The sequence below is a fragment of the Triturus cristatus genome, chromosome 3_2 (genome assembly GCF_964204655.1).
Source record: "Triturus cristatus chromosome 3_2, aTriCri1.1, whole genome shotgun sequence".
NCBI lineage: Eukaryota > Metazoa > Chordata > Amphibia > Caudata > Salamandridae > Triturus > Triturus cristatus.
In genome coordinates, this window is record NC_140584.1 from 33,002,591 (window position 1) to 33,019,561 (window position 16,971).

The 16,971-nt window shown below is 49.3% G+C and overlaps 5 pseudogenes; all 5 read left to right on the forward strand.

Moving 5' to 3' along the window:
* The first annotated feature begins 1,996 nt into the window (after positions 1-1,996).
* On the forward strand, positions 1,997-2,115 carry LOC146856738 (5S ribosomal RNA; annotated as a pseudogene).
* Positions 2,116-2,653: 538 nt separating this feature from the next.
* LOC146856739 (5S ribosomal RNA) lies at positions 2,654-2,772 on the forward strand (annotated as a pseudogene).
* A 558-nt stretch (positions 2,773-3,330) lies between these two features.
* LOC146856740 (5S ribosomal RNA) lies at positions 3,331-3,449 on the forward strand (annotated as a pseudogene).
* Positions 3,450-4,464: 1,015 nt separating this feature from the next.
* Positions 4,465-4,583, forward strand: LOC146856741 (5S ribosomal RNA; annotated as a pseudogene).
* Positions 4,584-4,702: 119 nt separating this feature from the next.
* On the forward strand, positions 4,703-4,821 carry LOC146856742 (5S ribosomal RNA; annotated as a pseudogene).
* The last annotated feature ends 12,150 nt before the right edge of the window (positions 4,822-16,971 follow it).

The following is a 16,971-nucleotide window of genomic DNA, read 5'->3' on the forward strand; positions in this document are numbered from 1 at the left end:
TCTTGCTTCATTGGGTCACCACCTTGGTTCTGAACGTTCTGCTTCACCCTGGTTCTGACCCATTTGTCTGCCTTCTTTCCCAATTCTTGGGGAGAGGTCAGATCAGAGTCCACCAGGTACTGATGCAACAGCTGATTTTGACAATTATTAAGGATTTGCTCCCTCATAATTAAGTTGTACAATCCTTTGAAATCACGCACCTTACTGCCAAGTAACCAGCACTCCAGAGCCTTAGTAGCATAATCTACAAAGTCCACCCAGTCTTGATTCTGTGCCTTTTGGATATTCCCGAACTTTAACCTACATTGTTTAGTGGTTAGGCCAAACCCTTCAATCAGTGCACTCTTCAAGCTTTGGTAATCATCAGCATCTTCTTCTCTAACAGTAAGGAGCTTATCTCTACCTTTGTCTGCAAAGGAGCACCACAAGATTGCTGCCCACTGCTCCTGGGGGACCCTCTGTACTTTACCGGCCCTTTCCAGTGCAGTAAACCATTTGGTAAGGAGGGACAATCTTGTTTAGGTTTCTTTGGTCATGAGGCCTCTCCCTAACGGGATGTTGCTGCCACCACGGGACTCTAGTCCCGATTTTCTTTTAGCTTTCTGAAGCTCTAGGGACTCCCTTTCTAGGGCTATCTTCTCTCTTCTGACACTAAGCTGAGCTTCCTCATACTTGAGCAGTCGAACTTTCCTCTCATGAGAGAATTCCCTACGAGAGGAAACAGAGGTCCCTATGGAGGTGTCAGAATGGTTAGACTCCTAAGAAGTAGATCTGGACCTTCTAGGCACACTACCAACTCCTCCTGAAGATGAAGAAGATGGCCGTACATGGAATCAATGTAGAGGGGAAGCAGCTAGGCTGGGGTCCTGAATAGCAGGGCCCCAGCCAGACTAAAGTAAAAAAAACAGTGAAGCATCAGCAAAAAGTGGGGATAACCATAAGAAGCAGATCCTACTCTCCTACAATTAGTACCTGTATGGGATACAGCCTGGGAATACCAGGTGCTGCAGGCTTTTTTGTTGTTTGTTTTGCTTTAGGTGAATGAGGGTGGTGTGTCTCTCTTACTATGGCTAGCAGTGAAGTAGAATGAAAAAAGATAAGAGCCCCCAAATCAGTGCTCTTCATACCTACAGCCATACCACCCTGAAAGCACCTGATCTTAGTTAAGCAGGGTCGGGCCTGGTTAGTACATGGATGGGAGACTGCCTGGGAATACCAGGTGCTGGAAGTTATTTGATTTCCTTTCTGTGAATGAGGGTGGCTTGTCTTGCTTAAATGGCCAACACTGAAGTAGAATGAAAAAAGCTAACATCCCCAAAGTCAGTGATTTTCATACCTACGGCCATATCACCCTTAAAGCTCCTGTTCTTGTCTGATCTCAGAAGTTAAGCAGGGTTGTGCCTGGTTAGTCCCTGGATGGGTCTCCTGGGAATATCAGTTGCTGTAGGCTTTTTATTTTGTTTTTTTTGTTTTGCTCTAGGTGAATGAGTGTGGCTTCTCTTGCTTACTATGGCCAGCCCTGAAGTAGAATGAAAAAATCTAAGCGCTCCAAAGCCAGTGCTCTTCATGCCTATAGCTATGCCTGCCTGAAAGCGTCTAATCTCAAAAGTTGAGGAGTGTCAGGCCTGGATAGTACCTGGATGGGAGACAGCCTGACAATACCAGGTGCTGTAGGCTTTTTTTTTCTTTTTGCTTTTGGTGAATGAGGGTGGCTTCTCTCACTTACTATGACCAGTACTGAAGTAGAATTCAAAAAGCTGAGCCTCGAATTCAGTACTTTTCATGCCTACAGCCATACCATCCTGAAAACACCTTATCTCCTCTGATCTCATACGTTAAGCAGCGTCCGGCCTGGATGCGAGACCGCCTCGGAATAACAGGTGCTGCAGGCTCTATGTTTTGCTTTAGATGAATAAGGGGGGTTTACCTCGCTTAGTATGGCCAGTACTGAAGTAGAATGAAAAAATGTAAAAGCCCCAAAGTTAGTGATCTTCATACCTATGAGCATACCACCCTGAAAGCACCTGATCTCTTCTGATCTCAGAAGTTAAGCAGGGTCTGGGCTGGTTAGTACCTGAATGGGAGACCGCCTTGGAATACCAGGTGCTGTAGGCTTTTTGTTTTGCTTAAGGTGAATGTGGGTGGTTTGTCTTGCTTTCTTTGACCAGCACAGAAGTAGAATGAAAAAAGCTAAGAGCCGCGTAGTTAGTGCTCTTCCACCTGTGACCATATCACTCTGAAAGCACCTGATCCCAGAAGTTGAGCAGCGTCGGGTCTTGTTAGTACCTGGATGGAGACCGCCTGGGAATCCCAAATGCTGTACGATTTTGTTTTAGTTTTCCTTTAGGTGAATGAGGGTGGTTTGCCTTGCTTACTATGGCCAGCACTGAAATAGAATGATAAAAGCTAAGAGCCACAAAGTTAATGTTCTTCATACCTATGGGCATACCACCCTGAAAACACCTGATCTCGTCTGATCTCAGAAGCTATGCAGGTTCTGTCCTGGTTAGTACATGGATGGCAGACAGCCTGGAAATACCAGATGCTGTCTGCTTTTGTTTTCCTTTAGGTGAATGAGTGCGGTCTGGCTCACTATTTCCAGCAGTATAGTAGAAGGAAAAAAGCTAAGAACCCCAAAGTCAGTGCTCTTCATGTCTATGGCAATACCACCCTGAAAGCACCTGATCTCGTCTGATCTCAGATGTTAAGCAGGGTTGGGCTTGGTTTTTACCTGGATTTGAGACAGCCTGGTAATACCAGGTGCTGTAGGCTTTTTTTTTCCGTATCAGGTGAATGAGGGTGGCTTCTCTCGCTTACTATGGCCAGCAGTGAAGTAGGATGAAAAAAGCTAAGACCCCAAAGTCAGTGCTCTTCATGCTTACAGCCATACCACCCTGAAAGCTCCTGATCACATATGTTCTCAGAAATTAAGCAGGGTCAGGCCTGATTAGAACCTAGGTTGGAGACCACCTGGGAATATAAGGTGTTGTAGGGTTTTTCTTTTTGCTTTAGGTGAATGAAGGTGGCTTGTCTCGTTTATTATGGCCAGCACTGCAGTAAAATTAAAAAAGCTAAGAGCCCCAAAGTTAGTGATATTCATACCTACAGCCATACCACCCTGAAAGCACCTTAACTTGTCTGATCTCAGAAGTTAAGAATGGTCTGGCCTGGTTACTGCCTGGATGGGAGACTACCTGAGAATACCAGGTGCTGTAGGTTTTGTTATTGTTTGTTTTGCTTTAGGTGAATGAGGGTGGCTTGTCTCGCTTACTATGGCTAGCACTGAAGTTGAATGAAAAAAGCTAAGAGACCCAAAGTCAGTGCCTTCATACCTACAGCCATACCACTGTGAAAGCACCTTATCTTGTCTGATCTCAGAAGTTAAGCAGGGTTGGGACTGGGTAGTACTTGAATGGGAGACAACCTGGGAATACCAGGAGCTGTAAGATATATATATTTTGTTTTGCTTTAGGTGAACAAGGGTGGCTTCTCCCGTTTACTATGGCCAGCACTGAAATAGAATAAAAAAACTAAGAGCCCCAAAGTCAGTGCTCTTCATACCTCCAGCCATACCAGCCTGAAAGCACCTGATCTTGTGTTATATCAAAAAGTGAGGAGTGTCAGGCCTGGTTAGTACCTGGATGGGAGTCTGCCTGGGTATAGCAGGTGCTGTAAGCTTTTTGTTTTGCTTTATGTGAATGTGGGTGGTTTGTCTTGCTTACTATAGTCAGCACTGAAATAGAATGAAAAAAGCTAAGATCCCCAAAGTCAGGATGTTCATACCTACAATAGAACCATCCTTATAGCTCCTGATCTTGTCTGATCTCAGAAGTTAAGCAGGATCGGGCAGGGTTAGTACCTGGATGGGAAACAGCCTGGGAGTACCAGGTGCTGAAGGCTTTTTTTCTTTTGCTTTAGGTGAATGAGTGTGGCTTCTCTTGCTTACTATGGCCAGGACTGATGTAGAATGAAAAAACGCTAAGAGCCCCATAGTCAGTGCTCTTCATGCCTATAGCCATACCTGCTTGAAAGCACCTGATCTCGTGTTATCTCAAAAGGTGAGGAGCGTCAGGCCTGGTTAGTACCTGGATGGGAGACAGCCTAGCAATACCAGGTGCTGTAGGCTTTTTTTTGTTTTTTTTGTTTTGCTTTAGGTGAATGAGGGTGGCTTCTCTCACTGGCTATGGCCAGCACTGAAGTAGAATGAAAAAGCTAAGAGCCCCAAATTCAGTACTTTTCATGCCTACAGTCATACAAACCTGAAAGCACCTGATCTTGTCTGATTTCTGAAGTTAAGCAGGGTCAAGCCTGGTTAGTACATGGATGGAATACTGCCTGGAAATAGCAGGTGCTGTAAGCTTTTTGTTTTGCTTTATGTGAATGTGGGTGGTTTGTCTTTCTTACTATGGCCTGCACTGAAGTAGAATGAAAAAGGTTAGGAGCCCTAAAGTCAGTGCTCTTCATGCCTACTGTCATACCATCCTGAAAGCACTTGATCTCATCTGATCTCAGAAGTTAAGCATAGTCGGGCCTGGTTAGTACCTGGATGGGAGACCGCCTGGAAATAAAAGGTGCTGGAAGCTTTTTGATTTCCCTTTTGGTGAATGAGGGTGGCTTGTCCCGCTTACTATGGCCAGCACCGCAGAAGAATGAAAAAAGCTAAGATCAAAAAGATAAGAGCCCCAAATTCAGTCTTTTTCTTGCCTACAGCTATATCTCCCTGAAAGCACCTGATCTTGTCCGATCTCAGAAGTTAAGCAGTGTTGGGCCTGGTAAGTAGCTGGATTGGAGACCACCTAGGAATACCAGGTGCTGTAGGCTTTTTTTTGTTTTGCTTTAGGTGAATGAGGGTGGTTTCTCTCACTTACAATGGCCAACACTGAAGTAGAATTAAAAAAGCTAAGAGCCCCAAGTTCAGTACTTTTCATTCCTACAGCCATTAAAGCACCTGATGTCGTCTGATTTCAGAAGTTAATCAGGGTCAGGCCTGCTTAGTACCTGGATGGGAGATGGCCTGGGAATAGCAGGTGCTGTAAGCTTTTTGTTTTGCTTTATGTGAATGTGGGTGGTTTGTCTTGCTTACTTTGGCCAGCACTGAAGTAGAATGAAAAAGGTTAAGAGCCCTAAAGTCAGTGATCTTCATATCTATGGGGCCGTCCCACCCTTAAAGCACCTGATCTTGTCTTATCTCAGAAGTTAAGTAGGGTTGGGCCTGGTTAGTACCTCAGTGGGAGACAGCCTGTGAATACCAGGTGCTGTAGACTTTTTTTTGTTGTTTTTTTTTTGTTTTGCTGTAGGTAAATGCTAGACCTGGTATCCTTGGTGTTGTTTCCCCAGACTTTTTGCCTCTACTGCCTTTATTTTTGACACTGTGCTGAAAGTCGTTTTTTCTGGTTTAGATGGTTTGGGCACTTTGCCACTGCTGATCAGTGCCAAAGCGCAAGTGCTCCCTGTGTAAATTGTTATTATGATTGGTTGTCCATTGTTGAGATATTTGTTTTACCAGAAGGTCCCTAGTAAAGTGCACTGAGTTTGCCAGGGCTGGTAATTCAAATGCTACTAATGGGCTTGCATCACTGATTTTGCCATCCACATGAGTAGCCCTAAAAAGATGTCTCAGGCCTGACACTGCAGTGCCTGCGTGTAGTTTCTTAACTGACATGTTGACCTGGCCAGTGTACCCACTTGCCAGGCCTGACCCTTCCCTTTTCCTACACATTGGATACCCCTATGGTAGGTCCGAGGTACCCCCCTGGGAAGGGTGCAGTGTATGTGAAACATAGGACATCTACTAGTGTGGGCAACATGCCCTGATAGTGAAATACTGCCAATTTTGTTTTTCACTATTGAAAGGCTAACTTGGCCATAGGACAGAATGGGGAATGCTGTGTAACATGTTTACTTGCATATCTTCCCATAGGACCACAATAGAAAATTGGAGTCTTGTATCCCTGAACTCAGAATTTAATAACGCATCTTTTGGGAAGGATGGTTTTTAAATTCCGCATAGCACCTGGGCCTGAATAGGGCTGTGCCTGCCTTCCACAATGCTGGCTCCAACTCCTGCAGTGTGTCTGATGGCCCTGGCCTACACTCACAAAGGAAGAAGATGTGCACTGGCAGAGTGCACCCAGAACTGGTTTGAACTTGGTCTATGACCCCTCAGACATAGAGAACAAAGACTTTTCGGGTATAAATATGAGAGATGAAACCCCTGAAAGTTAGACTACTTCGTGATCAAGAGGAATCCCTGCCAAGGAAGATCAGCTGAAGAGACTGAGGAGAAGTACTGCCCTTGCTGTGTGTCTGGGGTTGGCCTGCAGTTTGCTGTTTCTACTGAGGAGATGACTAAGGGACTTTGCTGTGTGCTGTGTCCCCTACTTGAAGAAGGACTTTTCTGTGTGATGTGTCCATCTGAAGAAAATTCACCAAGGGCCTGAGAAAAGCTGGCCTCCTGTTTCTGAAGTCCCAGCCACAAAAGGACTTCACCCCAGCTTCCCTAAACTTCCTTGCTAGGAGTTCGAGTCTGCCAGGAGGGCCTGTAACTGTGTGTGAGGCCTTTTTGCTGGTGGGAGCTGGAAGCACTACGCAACAAGAGAGAAGCGTGACACAGCCGCAGCAGCCGCTGTCGCATCATCGAGGAAGCATATCGCCGCTGCTGCTGTTCGCCGTCACCTCGCCGGAGAAGCATGCCACTGCCACAGAGGGTGCCGTCGCATCACTGGAGAAGCATGTCACAGGGTCGTCGCATCGCTGAGGAAGCGCGCCGCCGCAACACTGAAGAAGCGTGTCGCCATCACCGAGGGTGCTGTCGCATCACCGGAGAAGTGTGTCACAGGGCCTGTTGCGGTCCAGAATACCACCGAGTTCGCTGCACGGCTGTCGGGCGTGCACGCATCGCCTCCACGTTGTCGCATCATAACCAAGATGCCATTATGTTGCATCGCACCGGATCATCGCAATGCATCGAGGCGCCATCTTGTCGCATCGGAACTGGAGCGCAGGAAGAATTGATGCATCGACTTTTCTGCGCCCCTTTTGTTTGCTTTGCTTCAGACTTCCCAGGTACTTTGAGACGAAAGTGTTGCATTTATCATCTACAAGTTTATTTTAACAACAACCCTTTTTAGGTCTCGCCTGGATATCACGTAAGCGATCGCTCAGCGAGACTTATGTAGGGGCTTCAGAAAATGCTCCCAAAGGCTTCCCAGGCGGATCGGGTGGCGGTTACGCGCACAACCACGCGCATTCCATTTGCCACCAGCTACTTCCTGCGTGTGCGCCGCCTCACGCATTCAGAGAGATTTAGTAAGGGGCACAAGACCTTAGGAATGCAGTTTATGGCCAGTGCATGTGAGGCATTCAAGCGCAAAGCTGGCTTCTGGCATCGGACTTGAAAGCAGCAGACTGCTTTCGCCAGCGCGCGCTCGGCCTCACTTCCTGCATCCTCTCTTACATCAATTAACTTTCGTTACAACTCACACCCCATATGCTCGTTCCCTCCCACCCTTCCTTTGATGTCCGCTTTTCTTGTTGTTTACAAACCACGCCACACACTGCTGCACGCCACACACTGCTGCACGCCACACACTGGTGCACACCGCACACTGCTGCACGCCGCACACTACCGCACGCCACACACTGCTGCGCACACTGTTGCATTACACACTGCTGCATTACACACTGCTACACGCCTCACACTGCTGCACGCCACACACTGCTGCACGCCTCACACTACTGCACGCCGCACACTGCTTCACGCCGCACACTGCTTCACGCCTCACACTGCTGCACGCCTCACACTGCTGCACGCCACACACTGCTGCACGCCAAACACTGCTGCATGCCACACACTGCTGTATGCCTCACACTGCTGCACGCCGCACACTGTTGCATGCCTCACACTGCTGCATGCCTCACACTGCTGCACGCCGCACACTGCTGCACGCCGCACACTGCTACACGCCACACACTGCTGCACGCTACACACTGCTGCACGCTACACACTGCTGCACGCCACACACTGCTGCACGCCGGACACTGCTGCACGGCGCACTCAGCTGCACGCCGCACACTGCTGCACGCCGCACACTGCTTCACGAAACACTGCTGCACGCCACACACTGCTGCACGCCACACACTGCTGCACGCCGCACAATGCTACACGAAACACTGCTGCATGCCACACACTGCTGCACGGCAAAACACTGCTGCACGCCACACACTGCTGCATTACTCACTGCTGCATGCTGCACGACACTGCTGCACGCAGCACACTGCTGCGCGCAGCACACTGCTGCACGCCGCACACTGCTGCACGCCGCTGCACGCCACACAGTGCTGCATGCCTCACACTGCTGCACACCACACACTGCTGCACGCCGCACACTGCTGCACGCCACACACTGCTGCACTCCACACACTGCTTTTATGCTACTGACATTGTAAATGACAATGCCTTTAATTTGTTTTAAAACCAAAACATAAATAAAAGGAATTGTAATTTTACAATGCCAATAGCTCAAACTCTTATAAATGCGAGACCTATTGCATTGCAAATGCTTGTTTAAAGACATTCTACTGAGTTTCTGTATGTTGGATTTTTGTCGTTTTGGTCTTGTTTTGTTTCGATAAAGATATTCTATTTTTCTAAACTGGTGTGGTGTCCATTTGTGGTGTTTTCACTGCGTTACACTCAGTTGGTACAAATACTTTACACATTGCCTTTGGGATAAGACTGTCTGATCGTGCCAAGCTACCAAGGGGGTGAGCAGGGGTTAGCTACAGTGTCTATCTCCCTTACCCTGACTAGAAGCAACGGTCCCTATTTGGTCAAAGGTACCTATCTCTGCCAACTAGAGACCCCCATTTCTAAAATTGGCTGCAGCGGTGGGATTTGAACTATTTGTACTTGATCCACAGTGATTGGTGTACATCACTAGACTAGTGCAGACTACTATGCAACCACATACTGTGTTTTCTTTTTTGTTCTATTTTTGATCTGATCCTTGAGTCATCCACGTATCATGTCTCAGAAAGGTAAAGCAGCAAGTGAGGAGGCAGAATTGGAGTTTCACATTGAGGATTTGTATTCCTACAAGGTAGATCAACTCAAACAATTTTGCAAGGATTTGGGATGTCACACGAGGAGTAGCGCTAAGAAGGATGAGCTACAGAAGGCCTTAAAAGCCTGGTGGGAGGCCAAAGGAGCTGAGGAGCCAGAGAATGGGGAAGTGGATGAGGATGCTCAAGGGAATGGTTTTGGGCCACAGGATTAGCCTGTGCCAAAGGCAGCCTCAAGGGCTGCCAGCGTCCATTCCGCAGGAAGTCTTTCCCGAGAGGAGCGGGACGAGAACCAGAGGATCAGAGAGAATGAGCTGGAGGTCATGAGGCTCAAGGAGAAGGCAGAGGAGAGGGCTCGTGGCTTGGAAGAAAGGAAATTGCGTTTAGCTCATGAGTTGAGCATGAGGAACTGGACATCAAGGCTAAGCAACTTGAGTTCAAATGGTGGCAGTGCACAGCCAGTGCATGGGGGTAAGGTGTACATACCCAAGGATGTAGTGCAGAATTTCCAGAAGGGAGAGAATATTTATGGATGGTTTGAATCGTATGAGCTTGCATTGAGGATGAATGAGGTTCCTGAAAGGACCTGGGGGACGGGCCTATGGAAACACTTTGAGGCTTCTGGGAGGGCAGCTTTACCACCTTTAGAGAAGGCGGGTACCCTGACCTAGACCAATATGAATGAGGCCTTATGCCTCAAGTATGAGCTCACCCCAGAACAGTAAAGAGTGAGGTTCAGGAACTTCAAGAAGCATGATTCAGACACTTGGGTTGAATGTGTGATGGTGTACACACGTGCACTAGAAGGTTGGATAAAGGGCAGCAAAGTTACTGATTATGAGGGGTTGTGCCACCTAATTAGTTGGGACAACTTGAGCAGTCTATGCGTTCCAGAGCTGCGCCAGTATCTTTTGGAAAGTAAGTTAACTGATCCCAGTGAGCCTGCTAAGGAGGCGCACCGCTGGACCAGTACCAGGGTCCACAAGGGGATTGTGGGTACCACAGCCAAGGGTGGGCAGGGTCCCCAGCAGAAGAGTAGGGGGGACAAAGGTAACCAAAAGGAATACTCTAAAGGGCCCCAAAACAGTTCAGAGGGAAAGGAGTCCCAGCCCCCCCAACCTAAGACGTCGCATCCCCCTAAGGGCAGGTGTAACTTCCAGGGTTCCCCCAGATGTTACAACTGTGGTGAGAAGGGCCACATTGCCCCTAGGTGCCCCAAGAAATCCCAAGCACACACTGGTGCTCAGACACTGGGTTTAGAGAGTGTAGCTTTGGGGGAGGAATTAGTTCCAATGAAGGGGAGGAGCAAGCAGTTATGACCCTTGTCTCTTTAGGAGACAGAGAGATGGTCCAGGAAACCTAACTGCCTGAGAACACTAAAAAATACAGGCAGTGGGTGACCATCAATGGGAAGAGGGTGGAGTCTCTGAGAGACACAGGAGCCAGCGTGACATCTGTCAGGTGTCAGTGGGTGTCTGAGGAGCAGGTCATTCCCAATGCACTTCACCCTGTAGTTGCAGCAGACAACTCCGTGCGCCTCTGCAAAGTGGCGCTAGTTCCCTTTGAGTGGGGGGGGGGGTCTCAGGTTCCTTGAAGGTCGTTGTTAGTCTATCCATGCCTGTAGACTGTCTGCTGGGAAATGACCTGGAGAGTTCCCCATGGAGGGAGGTGGAACACCAGGTTCATTTGGAGATGTTGGGTCTCCCTGAGTGGATCTGTGTGACCACTCGGTCAATGGCAGCCAGTAGGGATAATCAAGCAGACCTAGAGCCTGAAACAGTGGCCCAGGTTCTTGCGAGGAAGAGAAGGGGCAGAGGGCATGGGAAACCATCCCCAACCGTTCCCGCAGTCCAGGAGGAATCAGAACCTGAGGGGAAGCCCTGGAACCTACAGGGGTGCAGGTAGCTGAACTGGGAGACATGCCTGAGCTGGCCCATTGGCAGCAGGAAGGAGGTCCTTCCAGGGAGGAATTCAGCAAGGCGCAGATGGAATGCCCTTCTCTCAGTGGTATGCGGCAACAGGCTGCAGACCAGGCGGCAGGTGGCGAGTCCAAGACTCATCTCATTTACTGGGAAGATGGGTTACTCTATAGTGAGCCTAAGGTCACTGAGCCCGGTGCAGCCCATGTGCTGGTGGTACCCGAGCACTTCCGGGCCTTCCTAATGGGTCTGGCTCATGACTGGCCTCTCGCAGGACATTTGGGGTGTGACAAGACCTTTCAGAGGCTTGCCACCTACTTTTTCTGGCCCCAAATGAGGAAGCACGTCAGTTCACACTGCAGGATTTGCCAGACGTGCCAGGCAAGTGCCAAGAGTGGAGGGAAGTGTGAGGCTCCCCTCCAACCCTTTCCCATGGTGAGCACCCCTTTTGAGCGGGTGGGCATTGATATTGTGGGGCCACTGGAACCCAATACAGCCTTAGGCAACACGTTTATCTTGGTCTTGGTGGACCATGCCACCAGGTACCTGGAAACTGTCCCTCTCTGGACAATCACGGCCCCAGTGGTGGGTCGTGCATTGTTGGGGATCTCTGACCGGGGTACCAACTTAATCTCGAAGTACATGAAGTATTTGTGGGAGAAGTGTGGGGTAACTTACAAGTTCAACACTCCTTACCATCCTCAAGGGAATGCATTGGTTGAGAGATTCAACCAAACCCTGAAAGCCATGTGGAGCCCATGAGACGGAAGTGGGACGTCTTTTTGCCATGCCTGTTGTTTGCCTACAGGGAGGTACCTGAGAAGTCCTTAGGGTTCAGTCCCTTTGAACTCATGTACTGTCACCCTGTGAGAGGAACTCTGAGTCTGGTGAAGTAGGGTTGGGAAAAGTCCCCTGGTAAGTCCCCCCCAGGATGCCTTAACTGAGGGGGCCAAAAAGAGGTAACACCAGAGGGGCACTTCCAGTTCTGTGTCATGCCCTTTATGTTGAAAAGTTCCCCTGCCTCCTTCCAGAGACTAGTCAACCGGGTACTGTCCAGGCTGGAGGAATTCAGCGCTGCTTACCTGGATGACATTGCTGTGCTCAGCTCCAGTTGGGAAGAACATTTGCAACACCTCTGTGAAGTGTTGAAGGCTCTGCAAAGGGCAGGCCTCACTATCAAGGCCAGTAAGTGGCAGATAGGGCAGGGATCTAAGGTGTACTTGGGACTCCAGGTAGGGAGCGGCCAGGTGGCGCCCCTACAAGCAAAGATTGATACTATATTTGCTTGGGAGCCCCTCAAGACCCAGACAGATTTGAGAGCCTTCTTAGGTCTCACCGGGTATTACCGACGGTTTTTCAAGGCGTATAGCACCATTGTTGCCCCCTTGACAGAGCTGACTTCAAGGAATAAGCTCAGCAAGGTGATCTGGACCGATGCCTGCCAGACCGCGTTTGATGCCGTGAAAGCTGCCATGTGCACCGCGCCCATGCTCAAGGCTCCTGATTGCTCCAAAGAGTTTGTGGTGCAGACAGATGCTTCAGAGCATGGTGTGGGAGCAGTACTCTCACAATTGAATGACAAGGGCTTGGACCAACCCATAGCTTTCATTGGCAGGAGGCTACTTCCCAGGGAACAGAGGTGGAGTGCAATTGAAAGTGAAGCTTTTGCTGTGGTCTGGGCACTGAAGAAGCTAAGGCCCTACTTGTTTGGGACTCACTTCTGGGTCACTTCTGGGTTCAGACCGGCCACAGGCCCTTCAAATGGTTAATGCAAATGAGGGGTGAGAACCCAAAACTGTTGAGGTGATCCATCTCCCTACAGGGAATGGACTTTACGGTGGAACACCGTCCTGGTACAGAACACGCCAATGCTGATGGTCTGTCCAGGTTCTTCCGCCTTAGAGATGAGAACTCCCAAGAGGATGGGTAGTTCTCCCCACTTTTCAGCTGGAGGGGACACATGTTAGACCTGGCATCCTTGGTGTGGTTTCCCCTGACTTTTTGCCTCTACCTCCTGTATTTTTGATACTGTGCTGGAAGTCGTTTCTGCTGGTTTAGATGCTTTGGGCACTTTGCCACTGCTGATCAGTACCAAAGTGCAAGTGCTCCCTGTGTAAATTGTTGCTATGATTGGTTGTCCATGATTAGTATATTTGTTTTACCAGTAGGTCCCTAGTAAAGTGCACTGAGTGTGCCAGAGCTGGTAATTCAAGTGCTACTAGTGGGCTTGCAGGACTGATTGTGCCACCCACATGAGTAGCCCTAAAAAGATGTCTCAGGCCTTCCACCGTTAACTGCCATGTTGACCTGGCCAGTGTACCCACTTGCCAGGCCTGACCCTTCCCTTTTCTTACACATTGGACAACCCTATGGTAGGTTCGAGGTATCCCCCTGGGCAGGGTGCAGTGTATGTGAAAGGTAGGACATCTACTAATGTGAGTAATATATCCTAATAGTGAAATACAGCCAATTTCATTTTTCACTATTAAAAGGCTATCTTGCCCATAGGACAGAATGGGGAATGCTGTGTAACATGTTTACCTGCATCTCTTCCCATAGGAGCAAGATCGAAAATTGGAGTCTGGTATCCCTGAACTCAGAATTTAATAACACATCTTTTAGGAAGGATGGTTTTTAAATTCCGTGTTTGAAAATAGCACTTTTAGAAAGTGGCTATTTTCTTGTTCAACCTTTCTGTGTGCCTCTGCCGGTTTGTTGATTCACTGCCTGGTTTGAGAGTGACAGGGGCTGGGGTGGCTCCAGGAGTCTGGGTGAGTCATCACTAAGCTATGCATTTGGAGTGGTGGGAGGGGTAGCACCTGGGCCTGAATAGGGCTCTGCCTGCCTTCCACAATGTTGGCTCCACCTCCTGCGGTGTGTCTAATGGCCCTGGCCCATACTCACAAAGGAATAAGATGTGCACTGGTAGAGTGCACCCAGAACTGGTTTGAACTGGGGTCCAGGACCCCTCACACATAGAGAACAAACATTTTTGGGGTATAAATATGAGAGCTGAAACCCCTGAAAGTTAGACTACTTCGTGATCAAGAGGAATCCCTGCCAAAGATCAGCTGAAGAGACTGAGGAGAAGTACTGCCCTTGCTGTGTGTCAGGGGTTGGCCTACAGTTTGCTGTTTCTACTGAGGAGAGGACTAAGGGACTTTGCTGTGTGCTGTGTCCCCCGCATAAAGAAGGACTTTGCTGTGTCCATCTGAAAAAAAGTCACAGAGGGTGCCGTCGCATGACCAGAGAAGCGTGCCGCAGGGTCGTCGCATCGCTGAGGAAGCGTGCCGCTGCTGATCGCGGCTGCAACACCGGAGAAGCGCGTCGCCGTCACCGAGGGTGATGTCGCATCACCAGAGAAGCGTGTCGCAGAGCCTGTTGCGGCCCAGAAAACCACCGAGTTCACTGGACAGCCTTCAGACGTGCATGCATTGTGAGAAGTTTGCCTGGTATATACTGTCCACTAGTTATAGTGGGCACCTTGCACCAGTCCAAACAACCCCATATTGATACTTTGTGATCAAGAGGAATCCCTGCCAAAGATCAGCTGAAGAGACTGAGGAGAAGTACTGCCCTTGCTGTTTGTCAGGGGTTGGCCTACAGTTTGCTGTTTCGAGGACTAAGGGACTTTGCTGTGTGCTGTGTCCCCTGCTTGAAGAAGGACTTTGCTGTGTCTATCTGAAAAAAAGTCCCCAAGGGCCTGAGAAGAGCTGCCCTCCTGTTTCTGAAGTCCCAGGCACAAACGGACTTCACCCCCAGCTTCCCTGAACTTCCTTGCTGGGAGTTCCAGTCTGCCAGGAGGGCCTGTAACTATGTGTGATGCCTTTTTGCTGTTGGGAGCTGGAAGCGCGACGCAACGAGAGAGAAGCGTGACACCGCCGCAGCAGCCGCTGTTGCATCATTGAGGAAGCGTGTCGCCGATGCTGTTCACCGTTGCATCACCGAAGAAGCGTGACGTCGCCACAGAGGGTGCCGTCGCATGACCAGAGAAGCGTGCTGCAGGGTCGTCGCATCGCTGAGGAAGCGTGCCGCTGCTGATCGCGGCTGCAACACCGGAGAAGCGCGTCGCCGTCACCGAGGGTGATGTCGCATCACCAGACCACCGAGTTCACTGGACAGCCTTCAGACGTGCATGCATTGTGAGAAGTTTGCCTGGTATATACTGTCCACTAGTTATAGTGGGCACCTTGCACCAGTCCAAACAACCCCATATTGATGATAGGTTAAAGAAAAACTTATTTGAAAGCTATCCTAGTGGTAGCTATGGAGAGCAGCCTTCAGGCTAAGTCTTGAAGGAATGTAAAGCAGCTTCTTTTACCAGTCTATAATCTCTTGACTGGCTAAATGAAAGGAGACCACACCAGGTATATATATAAAATATATGTATTTATTCCTAAACACACGCTAGTAGTCTCTTTATGAGGCTAGAGGTAAAATCACATATGTTACACTTCAAATATTACAGTAAATCAGCACAATACAAGTTAGGCCCTAGGGGCGGACCAAACCATATACTAAGAAAGTGGTATAAGAACTACGACTTGACTAGACACAAGGCCTAGAGCCTGTAGAATCACTGGGACCCCAAGGTACCACCCAAGGTAGTGACACAGGGGACCCACGGGGACCGTGTGCAGTGTGAGAACACAGCCGCGAGCTCCCGTTAGCTTCTATGGGGAAAGTCGCAGTTAGATTTTTAAAGTTTAAGGATTCTTACAGGTGGACTAGGAACAAACCCTTTTGGACTTAGATGGTTCTAGGGCCAACACCCATGGGAGCACCGGAGAACTTGTGTTAACTCACCCAGGGAAGCCAGGTGCATACGTGTTAAATGGTGTTGGGTCGCTTCGTCGTTTTCAATGGCAGCTTGCAGAAAACTGCTGATGCCTGGAAGAGGAGAAGTGTCCAAAGAGATCCAAGCCTGGATCGAAGATGTGAAGAACCTGAAAGCAGAGGGGACAGAGTCTGGGTCACTTGCCAGTGACCAGGGGCACGATAGACGAATGCCCACCGATGTCGGGTGCTTCAGGTGAGAAGAGGGGAAGTCTTCTTTTATTTGTGTATTAGTATGCTTTTATGGTGTTTGATTTTATTTGCACCGAATAAAGCTATATTGAATTGAAAATGGGCTCTTCTAGCCACGAGGACCAGGCGGCATCAAGGACAACCAGGAGCTGGATTCGAGCTGTCCCATGAAGGATGTCGAGTGCTGCAGCGTCGGTGCCCGGATTGGACACAACAAGCCTTGGCAACAGCAACTCATGCAGGAAGAGGAGAAATGCTTCGGTGCAGACCAGCAAGGTCCTGGGGACTCCCCAAGCAATGGAGAGTCAGGGCACGTCTGGAGCAACCAGGGAAGCCCCAATAAAGTCAAAGTTTCCTTCACAGGGACCCACCAGTCAACGGACCAGGGATCGTGAAGGTACCTTGAGCGAAGACACCAAGAGCAGGCTCACGGAACACTCTGAAAGTGTAGGCCAGCAATCTTCAGTGCATAAGGTGCTCGGGGTCTGGGCTACAAGTAACCCAATACACAGCCTCAAAGGACGGCGAGAAGCTGATGCACTTGCAAATGTGCACAGTGTCCATGGGTTCTGGTTCCACGGCACCGACAAGGGCTACGGGTCCCATCTCCTGTGTTGCAAAGTCTTTGGCGTCCAGCAGGAGCTTCGGAAATGCAGACCAGACAGATGCCTCTTTGGTGCCTGCCAAGCAGGGGAGTAACTCCTTTACTCCAAGGGAGATTCTTCAGTCATCTAGTTGTGTAGATCGTCGAAGTTATGGGATTTTTGTAGCAGAGTTTCATCCAGGTGTAATATAAAGTGCTGTAGCCAGGGGTTCCTTTCTTATACCCAAGGAAGGAGTTGGACATACTCTGGGGACCCACCTATGGGAGGGTCAGGAAAGAGGGGTGGCTACACCCATTTCCTTTGTCCAGTTTTGTGCCAGATCAGGGGCTGGTAGCCCCTGCAACCGGTTTGAGCTG